This window comes from Pristiophorus japonicus, chromosome 11, assembly GCF_044704955.1.
Source record: "Pristiophorus japonicus isolate sPriJap1 chromosome 11, sPriJap1.hap1, whole genome shotgun sequence".
In the NCBI taxonomy this organism is placed as follows: Eukaryota; Metazoa; Chordata; class Chondrichthyes; family Pristiophoridae; genus Pristiophorus; species Pristiophorus japonicus.
Genome location: NC_091987.1, coordinates 130,582,429 through 130,605,206, shown reverse-complemented (window position 1 = coordinate 130,605,206; position 22,778 = coordinate 130,582,429). Strand labels below are relative to the sequence as shown.

Genomic DNA, 22,778 nt, shown 5'->3' with positions numbered 1-22,778 from the left:
TAGGGAAAATCGCGATCAAAGAAACTATTCCGTCTGGTGGAGGAACCAAGAACAAGGTGGCATAAGCTTAAAATTAGATCTTGGCCCTTCAGGAGCAAAATCAGGATACAACTTTTCAGACAAAGTGGAGTAGAAATTTGGAACTCTCCAAGAAAAGGTTGTGGATGCTGGAACAATTGGAGCTTTCAAGACTGGGATGGATAAATTTTTCTTCAGTAAGTGTACCAAGAGATACAGAGCAAAGGCAGGAAAATAGAGTTGATTTGCAGATCAGCCATGATCTAATTGAATGTCAGAACAAGCCCGAGGGGCTGAATGGTCTACGCCTGTTCCTAATGTTTCCATTGTTCCTATACTCTGCTGTTGAATCATTAAACAATGTGATGACAAAGTCAACGTGAGGACATACCCTCAAACCGTAGCTAATGTGAAGGTGTTAAATACTGACAGGTATGGCAGCTGGATCTCATGTTGCAGCATTTCAGAGGCACCATAAAATCCTGCACAAGTGACAACACAACAGGTCCCACAAGTGCAGTCTAGTGTGACGACATCTCAGAAGATTCCGGACAATGAAGCTGGTCCACCGGAGTAAGTCACTGGTCGAGGGAGAAGCTCATTCACATCTCCCAAGGATGCTAAGTTCTTGTGACTAACTCCCATTCAGTCAATACATATGTTAATCTTACCTGCTATCCCTCAGATTCCACATCCAGCATGAATAACCTTCCATAAACTTTCTGGGGGAAAATGTTGGTACCATAGCGCCTCCCGTTAGTGCCAGCAGATTCGTGGTCTGGCGTTGGATTCACCTAACCCCGGCGATAATGCTCTCGCACCAAGTTAGCGCCAGGGCGCTAGAACATTATCGCCGGGGCAAGGCGAATCCAAAGCTGCACACCGAATCTTCCCCCCACTGCAGCACTGCCGCTAATAGTTATCGCCGGGAGCCTCAACGCCAGGTCAGTGTGATGTCAGTGAGTGTGCAACGCTCACTGAGTGCCCGATCTGTGAAATTGATTGTCGCCACCTACATTAGCACCTGGAGGAAATAGCAACAGGGAGAGCTGCCGTGAAGCAACAGGAAGCCGGCTCCAGAGACGTAAGTAAAAGAATCATCAATAATGAGTTGCACCTGTAGGTTAGTGGAATTTCAGTGCTTTCTTGTCAGTTTCACGTAGTGCAACAGCCTCATTTTGTAATATCAACATTATTTAGTATCAGGAGTGTTGTTGCAATTAAAAAGTAGCTGCATTTATCTTTTAAAAAAAAAATCAAACAGCTACACTTGGTTACATGAATGGGGGAGGTACTGACACTCGACCTCGCCCTACGGCAGAGGGAGCGGAGGCAGCAGGAAAGACTGGACCATGTGACCAGAGGGAGGAGGAGGGCCATCAATAGGCGGCCTTATCCTCCGAGGGCATTCCGACAGCACTTCTCCTACCTCTAATTAAGTGAGGAGCAGGACATTAGAAAACTCTGCTTCACCAAGGAGGTAGTCACAGAAGTCTACCACCTCCTGCAACCAAACCTCCAGCCTCAGATCAGGGCAACCACAGCTCTCAGTCAAGGTCACCGTCGCCCTGTATTTCTTCGCCAGTGGATCCTTCCAGTCTGCAACAGGAGACATAGATAACATGTTGCAGTTCACCGTCCTTCGCTGCATCCGGGAGGTCACAGAGGAGAAGGGACTACATTTCCTTCGCCATTACCAGAGAGAAGCAGAACGAGCGTGCATGTGGCTTTGCCAGGATAGCAGGATACCCCATGGTGCAGAGCCCCATTGACTGCACATACGCTGCTTTGCGGGCACGGCATAACAATCCTGAGATCTTCCGTAACCGCAAAGGCTTCCACTCACTTAATGTGTGACCACACACAGCGAATCCTCAAAGTCAATCCCCGTTACCCTGGCAGCAGCCACGATGCCTCCATCCTGCACCAGACCTATGTGCCAGCATTCTTCCAGCCGCCACATCAAGCTCGCGAGTGGCTGATCGGAGCCAAGGTCTATTCGCTCTCCACCTGGCTCATGACTCCCCACCGCAACCCCAACAGTCCTGCCCAGCACTCATAATGAGCACCATGCTGCCACCAGGAACATCATGGAGAGAACATCGGCCTACTGAAGCAACAGTTCCACTGTCTTAACCGCTTGGGAGGAGCCTTCCAGCACTTGGATGAGTGGGTGTCCCTGCTGCATGCTCCACAAATTGGCCATCATGAGGGGCCCAGCCCTTGCCACCAGGGATTGTGGGACCACCTCAGGAGGAGGAAGAGGGAGAGGAGCAGGAGGACAAGGAGGAAGAGGAAAATGAGGAGGATGAAGAGGAAGAGGAACAGGAGCGAGGGAGGAGGCAGCCAGTCAATAGGCCTTCCAGAAGGGCAGTCCGTGACTGCCTCATCAGACTGTGGTTCGAATGAAGTAAACCCCAGGTCCCCGTTGCTCACCACATCCCCATCATTCCATCCCTGTCACAAGCCATATCACAATGCAAAGCTGAAATGAGAGACACCACAAAAGAATCCAAACTAAATTAATAAATTGATCAAAAGTCAGTGAACATATATTTGCAACAACAATATTAACTGTTCACCCTTGTGCAATCCCTTAGTGCCTCTCGAAACTGTGCCTTTGCCTACTTTAGTGCTCCTATGAAGTGTTGGCCCAGTGGCTGCAGCAGGACTGGTGGAAGGCTGCTGAGTTTCCAAGAGGGAGACTTCAGATGGCCTTGTAGGATGCCCTCGACCAGCTCTGGGCCTGGAAGGCCCAGCTGTAGATGCACCACCTCAGGCTGGGCGGCGGCAGTCTGGGCTGGCTGGGTGAAAGGCAGCGACAAGGCCAGTGGTAGGAGCAGGAATGCTGTCATACTGAGATAGAACAGCAGGGTCCTGCTCCACTGACCCACTGCCACTTCCCTGGGACAGCACTTCAGCATCCCCACCAATCTGTTGGAGCACAGATTGCTGGCCTGCTGCGACACCATTTAAGCGGCAGTCGACTGTGGTCGACCCAGCCACGATGGCAGCAGTCAGAGCTTGTGTGGCATCAAGCTGAGACGGCATGAGAGCAGTCCGAGATTGGATGCCACCAAGTATAGACTACATTACAGCACTAAGACATTGTGTCTCTCCCCCCTGTGCTGCAATGCAATCTGCCAGATCGCCCATCACACGCAGCATCAGGTCTGGGTCACTACGGTCTCTCTGGGAGTCTACCATCCATTGCAGACTGGAAATGATGGGCTCCATGGTTTGCGCAGAGCCTTGTGCAATGTTGGAGGCGGACTCCTCCACACTCCTTATTACCGAGAGGCCCTTGGGCACCCTTGACATTACATCTATCATCTCCGTGTGCATGGCCCGTCACCCTTCTAAACACCTCTCCATCGAGGTCCTCAGCTGAGTCCTGTGCAGCAGAAGTCGCGCGTGAACTCACCCTCCCGGGGAGATGGCCCCCCGAGCTATCCTTTTTCCCCTGGCCTTGCAGCAGCCCACCCGTCCCCGGTGCCTCACCCTGTGCAGATCCCGCTACTACACCAGCCTCTAAAGAACGCGTGGTGCCAGTATCTGAGCTGCTGCCTGCAGGTGAGACATGCAGTGACGCAATGTGTTCTTTCTCCTCCTCTTCCCTCGCCTTGCTCTCTACAATGCCCGCAGGGACTGGCTGCTCAGGTGCTTGCTCATTATCTGAAAGCATAAAGACTTTAAGGTGAGGAGAGGGGGTCAGGAAGGGAGAAATACATGCATGGTTAGCTGGAAATTGCAAAACGCTTGTGGGGTGAGGGGGAAGTGGGATGTGAGAAGAAGGAGTGGGGATGTACAAACCGTTGTTGTCCCCAAGGGGGTCAATGTCGCCGGTGGCCGCGGCACCCACCACCTGGCACCCAATGATCTGCAGCACTCGATTCTCCAGCGCACGCAGTGGTTGGGTGTCAGCTTGTCCCCCGCCTGCGTGCTCCTGCTCCCTCCTGTTGTGAACCATCTTGGTCTGCAAGAGAAAGGAAAGTGTGTGAGTGAATGTGCAGCAATGTGTTTGGGTGATGTGCCTGCCATAGTGGAATAGCTACCATTGTGTGCAAGGTGTGAGATGTGGGTGTGAGTGTGGGTAGGTAGAGATTGTTGGTGGGTGAGTGCTGAGGGTGTGGTGCTTTGGGCAGTGTGTGACGACTGTGGTTCAAATGGTGGTGTGTATCATTTGTTGACACATTCACTCACCCTGACCATCCAAGTGAGGTCGTTAAATTTCGTCCTGTGTTGTGTGGATCCTGGGGACCACAGTGCTGCCCGAGACATGCTGAGCTGCCTCCCTCCATATGGTGCAGAACACTTGTGGTGAGGGTCTCCTGCCACTTGCCGGGTTGATCACCCCCCTCCATCTCTCCACAGAGAACACCAACGCCTCCAATGCTGATCGCAGAATCTGCGGGCTCTCTCCCTGGGCGTGGATACACCATGAGTACAGCTGCTTCAATCCTCCGGCTCCTTCTCCTTGTCCTGCTGCCGCTTGCTGAGGCAGCTGTACAGTCAGTAATACTGAGAATGAGGTTCTGCAGCATCAATGAACCTCCCCTTTAAGAACTGGAAAAAGCCTATGGCAATCATGACTTGCGATTAGACTGCATGCAATATTGGTCCACCCTTTGGGCCCAAATTTTCCTAAGAGTTGCCCCGTTTCTTTTGGAGTAAGTAGCTTTTTTTGGAGTAACTTAAAAATCGCAAATTTCCCCATTTAACTTGCTTCAAAATAAGTCAGTTAGATAAGTTTTTTTGTAGTTTAGTTTGTTCTCTCCAAAAGGGGGCGTGGCAAGCCACTTACACCTCTTCTGGCCATAGAAGCAAATTTGGCCAGCTGAAAGTTACTCCAAACTAACTTAGGCCAGTGTATGTGGCCACTTTTGTAGGCACAGAAAAACCTTACCTACATTTAAGAAATCAGCGCAGGTAGCCAGAGATAGGGAGGGAGGGGGTGGGGGAAGGTTAGTTAGAGGATTCCAAAGCTCTAAAAACCTTCACATCAGCACAAGATTACAGCATCTTCAGCACAACAGCTGCGCAACATCACCACAAATAAATGAAAGATAAATCAGCTACAGAAAACAGAACAGTCCCATTTTGCCGAATGCAGAACGCACTGGCTACGGACAGCAGGCACGCAACACTTTAGGAATGAGGGATTTTTACGTTTTACAGTTGACCCTAAATGTTGCATGGTCCTAATGGAGGCTAATTCAGTTTTGATGCAAAATATCTTTTATTGTAAATTTTACAGTGCACTTCAACGACACCAACAACAACAACAACAACAGGAAAGAAAGTGTGCACCCATCCCTCACCCACATCTCAGGGAAAGTGCACTTCCTTACAGGGTTGGTGATGGTGGCGGGGGGGGGGGGGGGGGGGGGGGGGCGAGTGGTGGTTGGGGGCCCGGCTTGGGTTTGACCGGTGGCTGGTGCGTGGAGTGAAGTGGGAGTGGCATTTGAGTCTCCAGCCTTTGTGCCCTTATTGCAGAAGCCAGCTCCCTCATGGCATCTGCCATCGTCTGCAAACCCTCTGAAATGCCTGCCCTAACTTCCCGCCTTAGTGCAGATATTTCACCCGATAGTGTCGCGACCTCATCACGCACCCCACTGACGGCCGCCACGAGTAATCTTGTGAGGGCATTGGTCTCCTCACCCAATGCCTGATTAACCTGATTAACTTCTGCTGAGGGCTGCCTCTCAGGAGACTGGTCAGCTTCTCCTTCCCCTCGCCGTGGGTCTGCCTAGTGGCACCCCTCCAGTGTGAGGCGCAGGCTGGGACAGTGGGCGAACTGGGTGTTCCAAAATGCATTTCCCAACCGCCACTCGGACCCGTAACCTCGGAAGGTGTGAACCCATGGAAGGTTGCCAAGGAGCTAATGGAGGGTTCTGGCAGTGTGATGACCTGTGAGATGTCCTGATCAATATCGCTGTCAGCATTCTCCTGAGCACACATTTCCATGGACCCCTCCTCCCCCCACCCACCTTGGTCTGGAGCGCATGCATCTGGATCCTCAGGATCTTGAGGAGTGTCGTCTTCTTCTGCAAAAGACAACACAACAGTCAAATGGTTAGCAGCACAGAAGGGTGGCATGAGTAGTCTCATGTGTAGCAGGCCAGTCAGCAGGTTGATTTTAAGGGCCACTATGCATTTTAATGACTCACCCTCACCCTCACCCTCACCCTCACATGTGGGTCCAGCTTGTGCAGAGCTGATTCTTTTTCTGCCGGTGCGAGTCAGCAAGGCAGCAACTCTCTGTTTCAGGAGTGTCCGTTGGTGCAGATTTGGCAGACCTCCTCCTGTTCTAGTTCTCTCCTCTTGTTGAGGGCCAATTTCTTCTGCAAAGATGAAAATATTAATTGTCAGACATGATACGCTTCTGATGGGTGGGACACATACAGATGCTCACATTTTCCACTGCAATTCAATTTAAAGATGAAGATATTACTTACACTCACTACTTGACCAATGTCCTGCCATTTCTTCTTGGACTGGCTTCCAGATCTTGTGGTGTTGACCACAGCGGAGAATTCTTCAGCAACGAGGTTCCATCTTTTTCTCATTTCCTTGGGGGAGACCTTTGACGGACCACTCTTGCTGATATCCAGCTCCAGCCATTTCTCCTCAATGACAGTCACTAATTTCTCCACTTCCTCATGAAGGAAATTCTTGGTTCATCTTACAAGCTCTTGCGCCATTCGTCTATTGCATTCAAACGCAGGTAATGTTCAAAGATCACACTTACATCTCTCTTACGCCTATCCAGCACTCCTTTCCACTCCCTCAGCCCCACAAAAATCAATATTCAGACCTCACCTTTATATATGCTCCATAACCACTTATTCTGAGGACGCTCTTCCTTTAATTGGCCGATTGCCGAGCTTCCTGTTACACTGCGCATGCACGCAAATTGAACCTCCCACTGCGCATGTGCGCACGCTCAAACGGTCATGTGTGCCCCTGCCAGCACTACAAAACACGCTGGGCACAAGCCCCACCCCCCCGTGCCGGCCCCTCCCCCCACCCCCCAGGCTCTGCTGCGTGGTGCTGATGGATCCGGACAACGAGGGAGCGACCAAATTTAAAGGTAGATTTTTGGCGCTTTTTTTCCTCCAGGAAGTCGGCGCACCACATCAAAATACGCCGTTCTGAGCGGCTGGGGAAATTTGGGGCTTTCGAATGTAATGCCAATGAGTTTGGGCTTTAAGACTTGAATTAGGATTCCAATCATTTCTTTTGAGCAGTGAGCACGAATTTTGCATGCAGTCTAAAGCATTAGTGCCTGGTGCTAATTCTCCAACTTTTCTAATGATACCGGCCATTCTTGGGCAAAAATGAATTTCTAGCCGCCTGACCTCCTTCGTGTTTTCAATCAAATTGAACACCCTTTTTAGAAAGTATCTGTTTACAGTTTTGCGCGACACAACGCAGGTCCAGGAGGATTCAACCTCAGTCACAGATCCACCTCCACCACCTCCTCTTGAAACGCTCACTTAAAGCCTTCAATAGGGTTTGAAATCCTTGCCAGAAATTCATGTCTGTTTTAAAGAAGGTACTTCCACAGCAATTTCGATTTAACCCTTTAACAAAAGGAATACTGAATTAACCCCAACACATACATCATTTCCCTTCCATTCCACACCTTCCTTCCTCATTTTTCAAGAGAGAAAGAGGTTTCCTCTTCTCCATACAAGTACAACACTCTCTTCTAAAAAAAAATAGCACTCTCTGAACCTGAATAAAGGTTCGGAGGCCCCTGTCCCCATGCCCACCACAATAGGATGCTCCCCGGATAATGGCCCGAAAATTGCAGTCGGAGGCTTCCTGCGGGTAGACGCCTCCGACCAAAAATATTTTTCGGAAAGTTACCGGAGGAACGTAGACTTGCGGTCTGAGGCCTCCATTTGAAGCCGAGGGTATGGGCTCACACATCCCAGGAAGGTAAGCTCAACCTGGGATCACGTGGGCCTGGACCACCAATGAACATAGAGTATTCTCATTGACAATAATGGGAGCTCCGTTTGTATGAACTCCCATTACTATCAATGAGAATACTTCCAAAACACAGAAACACAACACAATAAATTTAAAAAACACCTCATATTTAAAATTAATTGAAATTGAATTTAATTCAATGTTTTAGAAATAACATTATTTTTTTGAATTAAAAAAAAAATATTAATTGATAGGGTTAAAAATAAACTTACCGTAATGGACAGGGTTTTTAAAATAAAATTAGTGATAAAATTAAATTTTTCTATGTTTTAAAACTCTTACGCTGGTAAAAGTGGGCTTTTACTAGGCGTAATAGTTTGAAAGACATTCGCTGGGCAGGAGTTGGGCAAATAGCCCAATCTCTGCCCCGTCCTTGTCCTTCTCCCGGGGATGCGTGCGCTCTAGATCGCAAATGCCGGTTGTCGAAATCTCGACCTCCGAAAAGAATGACTCCGACACTTACAGCTCCGGTAGAAGTTTCTTTTCTTTACTTGCTCGCAAGGGGTAGGTCACACTCAGTCAAGGGCTAAGTGAAAACCTCCAAAATGGTTCAGTTTAACAAGATATTTATACAGTAAAACCAAAGTTCTGGCCTCTCCCTGTGTATTGCTCTGTCTCACAGTCAGTGAATACAGATAAAGAGTTAATTACTATATCCTGGTCCTGACATGGTATCCAGATATTTCCTTTTGTCAGGGTTATCAGAAAGCCAAACGGCCATTACTCCATGAGTCATAGGTAATGGGCTATCACCTGTCTTGTATTGTGTCAGGATTGTTTCAATTTCCTGGTCAGTTTATCTGTTTGCATCAAATGGATGAGGTCTCGGAAAGAGATAATGGCTAGAAGATAAGGGTGGGGTGACATGGAATTCCTGTAGTGTAGACAATAGGAGAGCACCATGGGGGGTTACTTGTCTCAGCATGACTTGTCTCCTAGCTGTCTGATGGCCACAAGCCATCTAACAGCAGGTTTAGCTGTTTATGCAAGCTGACTGCTAAAATGCAGAAAGTTCTGGAAGGGCCAGGACTCCATTTTAATCAAAAGGCACACAAATACCGTATGGTATCAGCTTAGATAAAAATACTTTCCACATTCCCCCATTTTGTCCTTCACAAGGACAACTCAATCCATTCTGATCTTGTACAGTCTCTCCATTTCCATTTCCACACAAGAGCCTTCAGCAGTTGTTGCTACCATAAGTCTAGCCGTGGTCTCGGTAGGTAACATAGTTTCTCCCACCCTGACACAGCAACACTTAACGATGACAAATAATAGATACAGGGCGAAGACTATCAGCAGGAATATGATCAAACCCTGTACCACAGATTTCCCCAGGGCTCCCAACCATCCTGATGTTTTCAGCTAGACTGCCGATATCTTCTGATTTATCTGGGATATACGTACAGCATTCTCCACCTATTAATGCGCATGTTCCTCCCTCCTTGGCTAGGAGATAATCTAAGGCCATACGATTTCGGAGAGCCACTGTTCGAATAGCTACCATTTCGTCATTTATCCCTTCAAAGGCTTGGGAAGTTGCGTTGGCTACTGATTCTACTAAGTTAGCCAGTTCCCGTAACTGCCATTCGGTCGATGCTATTCCATAGGGTGGCACCATTACCTTGAATATTCCGTTTAGCCACGTCAAATCCCGTTTAAATCTGTGGCTTCCATAGGCCTCCCTTAGAGTCCTTACTGATCTGATAAGGGGTACCACATATCCTAAGTAACAGGACCCTGTCCAGTTGGCTGGTAACCATGGGTAGGCTTTATGGCCACAAATAAAGTAGGTGCAATTATAGGGCGTCAGCTCCTGGTCCTTTCGCACTATCCCTACTCGAGTGGTCTCACCTTCCCACCCTTCACCTGGGGCTTTGTTATGGACCGTTGTCCAGCCAACAGTTGCTATCTTTCTCTCAGTGGGATTAGTTGTGGCTTGCCATTTAGTCATTTGGGAACACTTGCTGCGTCCCATTTCTGGTCCTTTAGTTTCATTACTCACTAGGCATATTATACCTTCAGGATTTCCTATTCTGGGAGTAATGCTTAGGAAGGGAGGCTGATGGTTATTATCATAATTGAGCTGGTACCATCCCTGGAAGGCTGTAAGTTTATACCCTGCCGACCTCCATTCTGTTTGCTCCTTCGTTTCTGGCCCCTTAGTTAGTTTTGTCCTGTTTTGCACTGTCAACAATTCTACCATTTCTGATTCGTTAAAGGGGACAGATCTCGGGGGAATACCCCCCCTGGAGTGGACAGGTACATGGGAACATATCCAACAACTCGACAAGTTTCTTTCTTGAGCATACCTATGACTCAGTGCCATAAATACGTTTACGTGCAATTCCCTTCGGTGGTGGGTCTGTACCCCTGGTGTAATCAATAATGTGAAGTAAAACCCTGTCAAGCCCAGCACCATCAGTCCCCATAGTCCATACAGTTCCTTATTCAGTCTTCCTTTTTCTGTTCCTCTGATTCCTTCGTCCCTTCTTCCTGGTCGGGTGCCCGTTTGCAATGGGATGCGTGGATCCATGTTGGTCTTTCCTTTACCTTGATTGCAGTATTGGTCGCCAGCAAGACCTGGTATGGTCCTTCGAATCTTGGCTGTAGACTGGTTTTTCTTTTAAAAATCTTGATGTAAACGAATTCCCCTGGCTCCAGGTTATGACACTTCCCTTCCGCTGGCTTGACTTGGGCTTCATTTATCTGTGAATGAAAGCTGGAAATACATTTGGTTAGTGCAATACAATAATTCAACATATTTTCCTCCATTTTGTGGATGTCCATCTGTTTTGCAATAAATGGTGCTGTAAAAGGTAGTCATTGGGGACGTCCCATAACTATCTCATGCGGTGACAGGCCTGTTGTTCTGTTGGTTGCAGATCGCATTACCATCAAAGCTAAGGGCAGCAGTTCTGTCCATTTCAGTCCAGTGTCATTGCATAGTTTTGCCAGCTTATTTTTAAGCATTCCATTATATCTTTCAACAAGTCCAGCTGATTGTGGATGATAACTGCAATGAAAACGTTGATTAATCTGCAAAGCTTTACACATTTCTCTTATAACAGTTCCCGTGAAATGTGACCCGTTATCACTAGAAAGCTCAGCAGGGATTCCGAAGCGCGGTACGATTTCCTTTAACAAACATTTAGCAACAGTAGTGGCATCGGCCTTTTTACATGGAAAGGCTTCAATCCATCTAGAGAACACATCTACAATAACTAATACATACTTGAATCCCATACACATAGGTAATTCAATAAAATCCATTTGTAAATGTACAAAAGGCCCGACTGGATTTGGGTGGGAGGCAGATTCTACTTTTTCCGTCTTACCCGGATTCATTGTCTGACAGGTAACACAATTTTCACAGATTTGTTTTGCAATTGCCGAAATACCTGGTGCATACCAAGTTGCCAAAATATAATCTGCCAATCCCCCTTTGCCTGCATGTGTGAATGTATGAACACATCGGGCAATCCATGGAAGTAAGGATCTAGGGGCCACCACGCTGCCGTCATGGTGAACCCATATTCCTTCTGGATTTTTATAACATTAATCCTTCGTCCAGGTCACCACCTCCTCCGTACTGGCCTGTGTCTGAAAGGCCAGCACGTCATTAATAGTGGGTGGCGGGTCTGAGCAATTATTTTTCCTTAGTGGGAACAATGACACCTGCATCCCCCCTTTCGACAGAGCTGCTGACTTAGCTGCATTATCAGCTCTGGCATTCCCAAGTGCCACCTCATTCGACTGGCCTGTATGTGCTTGGCATTTGATAATGGCAAGTTTCAAAGGGCATTGAATGGCTCGCAGGAGATTTTCCACTTGTTCTGCATTTTTGATAGGGGTTCCTGAAGCAGTCAGGTACCCGCGAATCTTCCAAATTTGTCCATAGTCATGTGATACCCCAAAAGCATACCTGGAGTCAGTGTAGATATTAACTCTGTGTCCTTCAGCCAGAATACAGGCTCGAGTTAACGCAAACAATTCGGCTTGTTGGGCTGAAAAGGAGTCTGGAAGAGAGGCTGTTTCGACAACATTAAACTGAGTTACAATTGCATAAGCCGCTCTAGGTTGGCCCCTATCATTTCGTAAGGCTGATCCGTCAACATAGTACACTAGATCAGGGTTACACATTGGTACATCTGTTAAATTGATACGTGGTTTAGTCACTAATTCGGTTACCATTTCACATGAATGGGGTTCGCCGTCGTCTTCCGTGGGGAGTAGATTGGCTGGATTTAAGGTAGTACATCTTTTGATGATAAGGTTCGGATTTGATAACAGTTCGACCTCGTATTTAGTGGTTCTTGCGGAGGTTAGGTGTTGGGTGGCACATTTAGTAAGTAAAATCTCGACAGAGTGTGGGATATACAAAATAGTCTGATGATTTCGAGTTATTGTCTGAGCCTGTTGTACAGTGTAACAAGCTGCTGCCAATGAAGGAAGACATCCTGGTAGTCCGGTGCCACTGGGTCTAGTTGGGTACTGAAATATGCTACCGGTCGCTGCCTGTCCCCATGTAACTGAGTCAAAACAGATTGTGCAAAACCCGACTTGTGATGCACAAATAAGTTGAATAGCTTAGTGTAATCTGGTAATCCCAAGGCTGGTGCTGAAGTGAGGGACTGCTTAAGACTCTGGAAAGCATTCCGGGATACTTCATTCCACATCCTTTAAGCATTGTGAGAATATAGTAGATTCATTCACAGCTCATAGGTCTTGGACACACCTCCATTTGTGTGGGCTTCTGAACTGGACGAATCTGTGTGTTACACGGACTTCTCATTTATGCTTATAGTGATTCACAGATCACAGAATGTAAAGTACTTGTTTTCTAATTTTATTAAAAGGCTTCCAAACCCAAGATTTTTCCAATACACCCAAAATGTTGATTAAGGAGATCACCTGAAATATCTCAAAATCCCAATTCAAATATTGTACTGCCATTCTTTATCTAAAAAAAATCCTCTTACTGAGCTAGAAGCTTTTGTACCAAGATTTTACACCAAGGACAATGAAAGTGTACTCTCCCAGCCTGCACCTCGAGAGACCCACAAAGGCTTTTTTAAAAAAAAAAAGTCATTACAACTTTTAACCACCGGGACCATGTCTCAACAAACCTATCCTTTGTGCATTTCCTAGCTCCGTAACTTCTCATCCGAATAAATCCACACCTGCGCTTCTAACTTAAAATGTCTTAAACTTCCCACATACAGGACAACACTATGAAGGGTTAAAAAAAACTTCACTTTGTTTGAAAAAGTGGGTGGAGCTAAAACAAACAGGCAGCTCCACAACCTTTCCAAACAGGTTTCCAGACACAAAGAAAAAAAAAACACAGAAGCACTCTCATTCAAAGACAAGACATTCACGCACTCTCATTCAAAGACAAGACATTCACGCACTCTCATTCAAAGACAAGACATTCACAAGTCTCCATTCAATAAAGCTTTTTCTTTTGCTAGCTTCATTTTTTTTTTGAATCCATAAGTCACTATCAGGTTCTCTTTTTTTTTTAATTTACTTCCTCTGTTAATTTTACATGGGCTTGAAGAATCGGAACCCAGGCCTTTTCTATTACTTTCCTTTTTTTTTTCTACCTGGATCTCTGTTTATAAGACACTCCTCGAGACAAGTTGTTCTCTCTAAATTAAATGAACTATCGGGTGGAAATGGCCTGTTTTCACCCTTAGTCCACTTTACCGTTTTTGTTTCTTTGGTCAATTGAAGACTGACCACAATTCTGGAGCATGACATAGGCTGGTGTGCCTTTTGTGGTGTTTTAACTTGCTCCGGCCCCCATTCTGGATGATTAAGATTTTCCCACAGTTTCTGATCTCACAATCCTTTCGGCCAACCAAGTTCTCTACGCCCACTTCTCCTGGCCGTTACGTGGCCTGAAAAGGCTCTTAATTCGGGCTCAGTCTGGGTGTGTGAGATATGTTGGCACGAACCAATCGTAGTTGATCGATCAGTTACTGTTTCTTTTCTTAATCAATCCTTGTGGGTTTTTTTTTCCCCGAATCACAATTTTCCCTAGTGACTCTTCCCGTTTCTCTAATGGCAATGACTCACAAAGGTGTTGCACACAACAGTAATACAAGGACAACAAACAATATTCCCGCGAGTACACAAATCATAACCTCTAAACAAATTCTCAGTCTGCGTTGTACGCCACTACAGACCGAGTCCTTAACTTATCCTAATAAAAAACTGATAAAACTTAAGGTTCCGTACCCAAACTCTTTGATCGATTGCGCTTTCTTTTTTTTTAATAGCCTTATCACATAAGAACCCGTTCCGAATTAAAAACAATAAAAATCTTATCACATAAGAACCTGGAACCCTTTTCGATCGACTAGCGCTCCCTTACCTACTGAAACCTTCCCCGGGCTGTCTCGAGATTTTTTCCAGAACCTGTTCTCTTCTGCTGGCGAGCTGAGAAAGAAATGGTTATAAAAAAAATACCTTTAACTTTTAAATGCCGAGTCTTGTAGATGCAGTACCTCCGCTGTGGACAACAGATTACATATGCGATTCAACAGTGAAGAAACCTCTTGTGAGCAAAAGGCTCACCTTGTTTGGCCACTGAAGCCTTTCACTGGAGAGGCACTATGCCCGTATCTGTTTTACTCACAGGACAGAGAGTATGTATCTCGGTGGAACCTCCAAGTTATAACTGTCGAAATCTCGACCTCCGAAAAGAATGACTCCGACACTTACAGCTCCGGTAGAAGTTTCTTTTCTTTACTTGCTCGCAAGGGGTAGGTCACACTCAGTCAAGGGCTAAGTGAAAACCTCCAAAATGGTTCAGTTTAACAAGATATTTATACAGTAAAACCAAAGTTCTGGCCTCTCCCTGTGTATTGCTCTGTCTCACAGTCAGTGAATACAGATAAAGAGTTAATTACTATATCCTGGTCCTGACATGGTATCCAGATATTTCCTTTTGTCAGGGTTATCAGAAAGCCAAACGGCCATTACTCCATGAGTCATAGGTAATGGGCTATCACCTGTCTTGTATTGTGTCAGGATTGTTTCAATTTCCTGGTCAGTTTATCTGTTTGCATCAAATGGATGAGGTCTCGGAAAGAGATAATGGCTAGAAGATAAGGGTGGGGTGACATGGAATTCCTGTAGTGTAGACAATAGGAGAGCACCATGGGGGGTTACTTGTCTCAGCATGACTTGTCTCCTAGCTGTCTGATGGCCACAAGCCATCTAACAGCAGGTTTAGCTGTTTATGCAAGCTGACTGCTAAAATGCAGAAAGTTCTGGAAGGGCCAGGACTCCATTTTAATCAAAAGGCACACAAATACCGTATGGTATCAGCTTAGATAAAAATACTTTCCACACGGTTCTCGGTACACGCGCATTGCACGCCGAGAACCAGCATTTGCGAGGCCTCTTCGGGTGTGTGCGCACGTCGTACGCACCCGGAGGGGCCGCAGTTTACGGTCCAATGTACCAATCTCTATCACCACACCACTGTATTCCCTTTTCTCTTCTGTGATATTGTCATCAACACTTCTTTATAACCTTTCTCATTTTAACCTGATATTTCATTTCAAGTCACTACTCATAAGCATCATAAAATATCCTCAAATTCACTATCATCAGCCTTATCTTGCAAAGGTACAAAATCCCCCTCTTTATTCCATAACTCAAATATGAATTCTCCACATTTACGTACCTTTTGTGATGGTTTAACTTCCCTCCATTTAACCTCCCACTTCTCTCATGAAAGTTCCTCTTTCTTTTGTCCATTATCACATTTCCCACAGCTATTTGGCTCAGTTAACTTCTTCTTCACTAAGTTTTCTTCCTGTTCCAAAGATGCTTCCTTTTGCTGTTATTCCTGTTCTTTCTTCATCACTTTTTCTCTGCATAATATTCAGGGGCATTAAAAAAAAAAGCCAAATCCCCCACACGTGCACTTTCGACACCTCTTGGCCCTTGTACATTGGATACTGTTTCGCCTTTCTTTGTGGTTCCTGCATTTGACTTCCGAACATGCTGCAGTCACAGCACATCTTAAACATTCAGTGTTAATAGACAAAAGTCCCAGGCAATCCCATATTTATTATATAGGAAGATGTCTTGCTGACCCAGAGCTTGTGAAATCAGGCAGTCAAATTCTCCATCAATATACTCCATCTCATACCCTGGCTATATTAGATGTCAGGGATAACACATTACAATATCTCGGCAAAGTAGTCTCTACATCGTAATCATTACCAACTCATCACTAATTGCATTGTTACCACTTTGATTAGTGATAAAATTTAATTTTTCTATGTTTTAAAACTCTTACGCTGATAAAAGTGGGCTATAGAGTCTCCTTGACAACGGAGGCAGTGCGAGTCTGGAGCACCTATCGGGCATGTGGCACGGGTAAGCCACTCTGACCCTTCGAGAAGCTAAAATGGAGCAGGGCCCCAGTATCTCTCATCCCTTCCTCACGTCACACCTCAGATCTCCCACCACCTCTCCTGAAGGTGCTGCTCAGTGCCAAGGTTACAGCTCACATCCCACCGTAGGCAACTAGGCCCATACAGTAGAGGCTGGTCTCCAGTCATCTCGGACCCCCTTGCCACTAGACCAAGACCTTGCTCTGCTAAGCCTGTGTGGTAACTGGCATGCAACAGCCACCCCGCGTTAAAATAACTCATGCACAGGCATCTTCCACGCTTCAAAATGAAGTTTGGGACCTGGAACGTCAGCCCCAAAGCGACGACAGCAACAGAAGCAATGCCTCAGAAAAATCAATGCCGGGGCACTCAAAGACCCAGCTAAAAGAGCCCTATACAGCCAGCTCTTCACTGTCAACCTGGCAACCCTCGATGACCCCGAGATGCAGAGTGCCCACAGCGCTTGGTCTGCCCTTCAGGCCTCCATAACCAGTGCCTGCGAAGAGATGCTTGGTCACTCAACCAGGAAACACCAGTCGACGTTCCATTTTTGTTCCATCGATACCGCCCACTTAACATCCATTTTAACGCTGAGATGAGGTATAACGCCCAAATATCGCTCATTTAGGCACAAAATGGAAAATAACGCCCACTTAGTGCTCACTTATCGCCCAGTGTTACTTGCGGCATGTACTTAACGGCGAGAAATAATAATACCGCCCGCCCACTTTCTTTTGGCGCAAAGATCAGAATGGGTGAAGCTAACGCCCAAAATATCGCTGAGTTACTTACGGCATGTAATTAATGCCGAAAAATAATAATACCACCCACCCACTTTTTTTTGTCGTAAAGATCAGAATTGCCGAAACTAATGGCCAAAATATCGCCAAACGTTTCTTTCGGCACCTCGCACACATATCGCTGAAAATATTTAACGTCGAAAAAACTGCTGTGAAAAAATTACACTCATCTGAACTAATCACAGCGGTATGGACAACATTTTGTAAATCGCAGGTCGATTCATTGAAAAGGCTGCTTCAACTTCTGGGGAGTTTTGATGTACTGTGGAGTTCTTTTAAGGTGATTTGAACATCTGAACAAACATCTTATTATGTGGACGATTGGAATTTAGTTTAGGTGTCTTAGTGGGAAAATTTATTGTTTGTGAACAATAGGTATAATACTGATAGTTATTGTAATGGGGCCTGTCATTTCTCAGCCTGTCTTGATGACTATGCACATGCTGCAGGCTAAAGATGGCAGAAGATATATCCAACAGCATAGTGTGCCCAATCTAAGATGTGCCAAATTGATGAGGAGGACCAGACCTTACACCCCACGCATTTACAGGGAGAAGCGGTCTTACCTGAATTTGTCTGATAACACATGCCTTAGGAGACTGCGCTTCCGGAAAGAGGTTATCAATGAGATATGCCAGCTCATCAGGGGAGATGTACAGCCTGCCAGCACCATCAGAACCGCACTGTCCGTCGAGGTCAAGGTCACCGCGGCACTTTCCTTCTATGCATCAGGTTCCTTTCAGGCCTCAGCTGGTGACATTTGCGCTATATCTCAGCATGCCACACATTGCTGCATTCGACAGGTCACTGAAGCCCATTATGTATGCAGGATGGACTTTATCAGCTTTCCTATGACGATGGAGGCTCAAACTGAGAGGGCTCTAGGATTCTACCAAATTCCTAACTTCCCCAAGGTGCAGGGAGCAATAGACTGTACGTACATCGCCATGCAGGCACCTTTTCAGGATGCAGAGGTTTTTCAGAACCGAAAGGGATTCCACTCCCTGAATGTGCAACTTGTTGTCGACCACCAGCAAATTATTATGGCAGTGAATGCAAAATTTCCGGGCAGCATCCAAGATGCTCACATCCTGGGTGTGAGCGCTGGGTTTGACATGTTTACCAGTCAGCCACAAGGTCAATGCTGGATGCTTGGTGACAAAGGATATGGCCTTGCCGCCTGGCTGATGACCCCCCACCTCCCGTGTAATACCCAGACAGAAGCCAAGAGGCGATACAATGAGAGCCACAGAGCCACTCGCAATATCGTGGAGAAAACCATTGGAGTGCTTAAGCAGCGCTTTAGCTGCCTGGACCACTCGGGAGGCGAGCTACAATACCACCCTGAGTAGGTAGCTCAATTCGTGGTGGTGTGCTCCATTCTGTACAACTTGGCTATTAGGAGGGGACAAGAATTGCCAGAAGGGACTGCTGGTCCACCTCAGGAGAAAGAGGAAGAGGAAGAGGAGGATGAGGCGGTGGATGCTGACCTAGGGCCAGACAATCAGGCTGATGATGAAACCATGCCCCCGCCCCCTTCTAGACTGCAGGAAAGGGCCCGTGGTGGCTACATAGCTGCAAGACTCTTACGTCAGCAGCTCATAAATGAGCGCTTTGCTTGAAATAACATTGGTTTTATTACAAAGCTGCAACACTGCTGTGTCTGCAGCTCATACACCAATGGTGTGCATCACCTTGGTGCCAGTTAAAGTTTAAGTTGATTCAAATTAAGTTTAATTATCCCCTTTCATGTTATGGAATCACCAGTGTGTAACGGCACAGCTATCTGAGACAATGCGCAACAAGGTTATGTTAAATAAAAAATATTTAATGAGAACATTTGTATGAAATCATAATTATAACTGTAAAAAAAACACCCCACCCCAACCCACCACAAAACAAATTTATAACATTTAGATTAATCAAATGGTCAACATTTCCAACAACACACAACACAAATGCAAACCAACAAAGTAGCCCCCTCCCCTCTTCCCCCAAACCTCCCAACAAAATAGCAACAACAACATAAAAATATGGCCAAGACAACTCCTGCGGCCATGCACCTCACTTTCCTCCCCCCCCCCCTCCACTTCTCCTCACCTCTACCCCTTCCCCTCCCCTCCTGACTCCAAGCCGCCTGGCCAAGGAGCTCCTCGGGCACTGCTTCATTGGGGAGGTTGATGGCAGAACCGGTGGTTGGACAAATACGGGAGAGGACGGTCCCAAGGTGGGAACGTGCTCCAAGCAAGAAGCAAGATCTTCCTCCTGGCTCTTGTGCCGTTGGCAATGGGGGTGCGGCACCTTAGGGTGCAGTGCCGTACTCTGGGACCACAGGGAGGCCTCTGCAACTAGTGTTCCTGGCTATCACCTCCAGGGCCTCTGCCATCCGCGTCACGTACTCGGTCATGGTGGCGGATATGCTGGCCAGCAGTTGGAATATGCCCCCCATTGTCTGTAGGATCTGCTGACCTATGTCAACACTCCTTCTGGACAAGACTACCATGTCCCCGCTCAGATCTGCCGCTCGTGGAGCAGACATGCTGCGTTGAACCAACCTCCGCTTGGTGGGCGGCGTCCTGGAGGCACCTCAGGTGCCCTGTGCCAAGGTGCTTGGGCCCGGTACCTCCACGGTGGAGGTAGGAATGGCCATAGGAGCACTAGATGCCTTTGATGTGGACTGCATTATGGAGCTTGGCAATGCAGGCTCCTCAAAGTCGGCACTGTCATCCGTGGAGAAGGGACTCAGCAGATCCATGGGCGAGAATCGGAGCTCCTCAGCACCATATGGAGGAATCATCCAACAAGTCCGGCCCCGCTCCCCCACCTTCTGGGCTCGGTGGTTTTGCACGGGGCAGCGCTGCTGGCTGAGCTGTAAAACGTAAATGAGGTTATTAGAGGAGGCGGGGGTGCTAGGGTCACAAGGTGATTCCAGCGCTACACACAGCATATACACGACAAAAGCAGCACTGCTATCAAAATCATCACAGGCATCACATTTCATGACCATCACTAAATTCTGCATTGCAATGATTCTCATGAGGTCATCATTATTTAGAAAACATTTTTAGCAATCATCTATCATATATTATTGGTCAGGTATGAGTGGGTGTGGTATCTATAAAGGTTACATCACACAATGGTGTATACTTTACTCATGTAGCATCACATCAGGTTCTGCTGCTGCTTGCGTGGCCGACCGGGAGTGGCTCCCAACTAGTGCCAGTCCCCGCTCCTCAAGGTCAGTCAGCTCACTGATGACTGGTGACCTGCCACCCGTTCGCCTCTGCTCGGCCCTATTCCTCGAAAGCTTCTTCTGTAAAATGTAATACCAGCACGACATGGCATGAGATCATTGCATGAAATCATTGCTAGGTACTGTCACAGAGACTTATATAACACATAACCAACAGATGTAATCATGATTATTATGAAAATTATCATTCTTTACCTAAAGGCATACACCGTGAATGCAGGCTTTGAGTACAACATTCCCGGTATAAGTGCAAGACATCACATCTGATTTTAATCATTCATTACACTTACGAATCAAATTATATAAATATATAAGTACATGTAAATAAATGTAATACTTACTCTGGCAGATCCGACAAGGTTGTTCCAGCGCTTGCGGCACTGGTTGCCCTCACACACCTCGTTGGTCGCCGACGACATCACCTCGGCTATGTTGGTCCATATCCTCTGGTAGACCTTTAGGATGGGCTTCCCATGCCCTCCCTGGGTCAATTCACCCCAGCGTGACTCGACTTCCTGCAGGAGGGAGACATTTGCCTCGTCCGAGAATCTCCTCGCTCTTTTTCGTCCTCCCAATTGTTTCTCTCCCAGCTCACTGCTTTCGCCAGCATCAGTCTTCACAGTGTGCTGTGTCACCTCCTCCAGCCCTTCCATTGTAAAAAAAAAAAAAATTTCTGCAAAAAATTCAGTGGAACAATGTTATTTGTGCTCTGAATTCTTCTTGCTGCTGCAAAATCTCCCACCTACCTCCCAAAACAGCCAAACAAGCACACATCACACCCACACATGCTTTCAGCTCCTCTCTGCTCCCTCTCTCTCTCTCTCTCTCCTCTTCTGCGCATGTAATGATGACCCCCGATCTCCTGAAATGCGGGAAACGACCATTGCCGTGCCGTTGCTATGGATGGCGACACTTTACGGCAGAAGATCAAAAATTTTAACACTAACACCCATTTCAGATCACTTGTGGTAATGCCCATTTTATAAAATGGAAAGTTGGGGTTTTAAAAATGGGTGATAATCTCAAAATCCATATTTACTGCCAATGCTGGAAACAATGCCCATTTTTGGGTGATCTATACAAAAGTGGAAAGTCCAGCCCCAGGATTGGTTTGATGAGAGTGACCAGGAGATCCAGGAGCTAATAAACCACAATGCAGGGCATTTCTGAACTTAAACCAACAACCCAACTCGGGAGCAGCAAAGCAGCTCTACAGACGGCTGAAGGCCAAGGTCCAACAAATAACCCGTGACCTAAAGAATAGATGGTGGATGGAGAAAGCACAAGAGATTCCGCAGCTGGCCGACAGCCATGACATGCGAGGGTTCTTCACCGCAATCAAGTCCACCTATGGCCCAAGCACCCAAGGCCCCACCCCACTGCTGGCCAAGAACGGGGAGACACTCATCAAGGACACCGAGGCCGGCAGGGCCCGCTGGAAGGAGCACTTCGAAGATCTCCTTAACCGAGACTCTGCCTTTGACATGAGTATCCTCGACTCCATCCCGCAGCATGCTACCTGCCTCCAGCTCAGCAAAACCCCGGCCCTGCACGAGGTAGAAATGGCCATCCATCAGCTCAAGAACAACAAGGTATCAGGAGCAGATGGAATCCCTGAAAAGACATTAAAGTATGGTGGAGAGGCAGTATTGGCTCGAATGCATGACCTCACCTCTCCCATCTGGAAGGAGGAGAGCATGCCAGGAGATCTCAGATTCCGTAATCGTGACCATCTTTAAAAAAGGGGACAAGTCCGACTGCGGCAACTACAGAGGAATCTCCCTGTTGTCGGCCACTGGGAAAGTCATTGCTAGAATGCTCTCTCAACCATCTTCTCCCTGTGGCTGAGGAGCTCCTCCCGGAGTCATAGTGCGGATTTCATCCATTATGAGATACAACGGACATGATCTTTACGGCGCGGCAACTGCAAGAGAAATGCAGGGAACAGCACCAACCCTTGTACATGGCCTTCTTTGACCTCACAAAGGCCTTTTACACTGTTAACCACGAGGGACTATGGAGCATCCTCCTCTGTTTCGGCTGCCCCCAAAAGTTTGTCATCATCCTCCGCCTGTTCCACGGCGACATGCAAGCCATGATCCTGACCAGTGGATCCACCCAATCCACGTCGGGACCGTGGTCAAGCAGGGCTGCGTCATTGCGCAAAGCCTCGTCTTGATCTTCCTCACTGCAATGCTCCATCTCATGCTCAACAAGCTCCCCGCTGGAGTGGAACTAAACTATAGAACCAGTGGAAACCTATTCAACCTTTGTCGCCTCCAGGCT

The 22,778-nt window shown here is 47.0% G+C and overlaps 1 long non-coding RNA gene across 1 annotated transcript in view; it reads left to right on the top strand.

Annotated features, from left to right (window-relative positions):
- Window positions 1-7,042: 7,042 nt before the first annotated feature.
- The window catches only part of LOC139275849 (uncharacterized), a 29,777-nt gene continuing 14,041 nt past the window's right edge, over window positions 7,043-22,778 (top strand). The window contains exon 1 of the long non-coding RNA XR_011595768.1: window positions 7,043-7,111. This is a non-coding gene — a long non-coding RNA (uncharacterized lncRNA). The remainder of the gene's footprint in view (window positions 7,112-22,778) is intronic.